The sequence below is a fragment of the Pinus tabuliformis genome, chromosome X, assembly GCF_031772625.1.
Source record: "Pinus tabuliformis cultivar Carrire ecotype Pingquan chromosome X, CPIR1, whole genome shotgun sequence".
In the NCBI taxonomy this organism is placed as follows: domain Eukaryota; kingdom Viridiplantae; phylum Streptophyta; class Pinopsida; order Pinales; family Pinaceae; genus Pinus; species Pinus tabuliformis.
Window position 1 is genome coordinate 925,897,557 of NC_142308.1, and position 3,239 is coordinate 925,900,795.

Here is a 3,239-nt window from a genome sequence, read left to right on the forward strand (position 1 = left end):
TGTCCAAGTGTAAAATAGACTAAGTGTGTTGTGGAATGCTTCTAGGACACAAATAGGTATTTGCCTTATTCAATTGTTACACTAGGTGAGCCATCTAACATTGTAGATCAAGGAGTATTCATGGGGAGACCTTGAGTGAAGAGGTGTATTATAGTCTGTGTTTGAATGTTTGTTCAATATGCATGCTTGTAAATTGTAAGTGTAAAATAGACTGTGTGTGTTGTGGAATGCTTCTAGGACACAAATAGGTATTTTCCTTATTCAATTGTTACACTAGGTGAGCCATCTAACATTGTAGCTCAAGATGTATTCATGGGGAGACCTTGAGTGAAGAGGTGTATTATAGTCTATAACTGGCCTACCTTGTGACTAAAACAAGGTAGTGTTACATGATTGTAGGTACAGATTGACTTGGGTGCACAAACATGAGAAAAAAAATTCAGCTGGAAATCTTCCCATCCAAAAAAAAATCTTTTAAATTATGGTTTTTGAATTGTTGTTTAAATTCATTTTTTCCTTTGGTTATTTTAACGATCAGAACAGAAGATTTTCCTTTACCCATGGTATTGTAACTTTAAAAAAAGAGGCTAGACATAACCCATGGTATTTACCTATGATATCTAGTCATGGTATCTATTCATGGTATTTACCCATGGTATTGTAACTGAAAAAGACTATAAATAACATGCCTCTTCATTTTGTATAAAGATATATTTATCCACACAATATAGATGTAATAGTTTTTCTTATTCTAAATAAAATTTTCTATCAGTATTTTCTATGTTCTTTTCCTTCTCTGCGTTATCAAATCTTGGGCCCCAAGATTTGGATAAGTGGTATCAAAGGGGTTATGAATCCATGGCAAACTGGATTCACACGACACAACAGGTGTATAAGGTTTTTCAAAAGTGCCTGTTTGAATTGTCAAGGTTTGTTAAGATGGGTTTGTTGGTCTAAGAGCCCGAATGCAAAATGGGGCAATCAAGAGGCCGCAGACAAGCCATTTGATTATTCCTGCATTTACTAAGGGATGATGGAATGCAATATGGGGCAATCAAAATGCAGCAGATAATCCATTTGATTATTCTTGCATTTACTATAGGATGATGGAAGAAGCGTCCAAAGAGAACGATAAGGTCAAACTGGGGTTAGTAAAGAACCTAGCCTCCTGCAACAAGAAGCCTCGTGCCAGAGAAATTGGGCTTCTCAAGAGATGGCTCGATGCCCAGACCCACATATCTTATCTCGACTTCATGAAGATATGGAAAGGTCTCTTTTACTGCATCTAGCATGCCGAAAAGCATGTAGTCCATGCCTAGCTCATCGAAAAATTCGCTTCTCTGATTTGAAACCTTGACTTCGCCCTCGCTCGGCACCACATCTTCTTAGAAAGGGTGAAGTTGAATTCCTTGCAATAGAGTATTCTGAAACAAGCATCAAGAATCGGATTCACCCCCTTTCTTTTCCCTTCAAAAAAAATAATGTGGATTGGCAGCTAGGAAGCGTCAAGAATCCTTCGGCCCCGCTTCAATTCCCAGCCATGGCAGAATCCAACGGACATGATGATGGCCTGAAGCTCGCGATTCAGTCACACACCACGAAGCGCCAATTTAGCTACAAAGAACAACAACAACATGCCTCTTGACCTTTGCGTGTCGAGTCCCTACTGAATGACAATGATTACCTCGGCCTCAAGAAATGGTGAAAGCGACACCAACCACATTACAACGCCTGATGCATTGTGAGCCTTGTTATGGTTATCATCGTGGTTCTGGCACTGATGGTGTTCAAGACGAAGGACCCCACGATAAACGCCAATTTCGTGACGCTGGAGGGTTTGAGCTCCAACATCGATCTGGCCATGGTGAAGCTCCACCTAAACGTTACAGTGGTCATGGAAATGTCGATAAAAGAACCCCAACAAGGCCAACTTCAATTTCGGCGACAACACCACCAACATATTGTACCACAGCTCGCCAGTGGGGCAGGCACTCATCCCCACCAGGAAAATCAAGGCCAACAAGATTGCCGACATGAAGGTCTCCGTGACGATCTACATAGATTTTTTTCTCTGCAATTCCAACCTGGTACCTGACGGAATGTCTGGTTCTGTGCCCATAAGCACCTCCACCAAACTTGCAGGGAAGGTTTGATCTGCTGCATATTATTAAGAAGCTGACACTGCCGAGAGGAGAGTGTTTGCTTCGCACCATGGATCCTTGAGAAAATCCTCCTATTTGATACAACTATTATAAACACCCTCACGACCTAAAAAAAATGTGTGGATGGTGTGAGGGTCATGGCTAAAATATTCGAGACACTATCTCATTTACTGCTCCAATTCTTTGTTTCTCAAAAAGGATTTGAGCGTTTCTAAATCCCATCAAGGCATCATGAGAACAAGTATACTCTTAGAGAAAAATGGAGAATTCGCAAGTGCAAAAAAACATATTTTGGATCAGTTCAATACAACTTATGGAAGCATCAACCTACATACCCCTTCATGGCAACCTTGAAATGGAAGAAGAAAGGATAGGAATCAGCTTGCAAGAGCTACAAGACTTTCCAAGAAATCACTCCTTGTTTTTGAGAATTTTTGGAGGAATCCATAACTTCGTGGCTTGATGGGAGCTTTGAAGGGAATGCACTCCTTTATGATAACAAGTGTGATGGATTAATTAGTAGAAATGTTGCTCAAAATTGAGTAGATTCTTGCTTGGGAATATATAATGATCACCATTTCCACTTTGGGTGCTTCTGTTATGAGATTGTCGTACTTGCCAAGCTCAAGCTCAATTGTAGATGGGATCTAAGATTCAAGCTTTAGGTTTATGCCATTGTGAATGATTTCATGACTCATAATCCTAACAAGCAAATGTTATACCCATAGTTGTGGATTTTTTAATCTATGGAAGCTCCATTCATGGCAAGCAAGATCACAAAATATGCACATGGGAAAACCAAGAGAGCACAAGTGAGGCAATAAATCCTTACCATTTTGTGACACTGTTACGATTAACACAATGTGATATATATTTCATTGCTATTGGGTTGACCTTGGATGCATTAGGAGATGAGATTTACAAATTCCTTTCAGCATGTTCCTTCAAACAACATTGTTTATGAATATGATTTTATTGAAGAAAACCGTGTAGTGGGCATTCTATGGGCAAACAAGCGGGACATTGGACTATGGTTTGCACCTATTTTTTTGGAGAGAATGCAATGGGAATCAAATG

The 3,239-nt window shown here is 39.8% G+C and overlaps 1 pseudogene; it reads left to right on the forward strand.

Moving 5' to 3' along the window:
* Positions 1 to 1,540: 1,540 nt before the first annotated feature.
* Positions 1,541 to 2,223, forward strand: LOC149142710 (uncharacterized; annotated as a pseudogene).
* Positions 2,224 to 3,239: the final 1,016 nt, after the last annotated feature.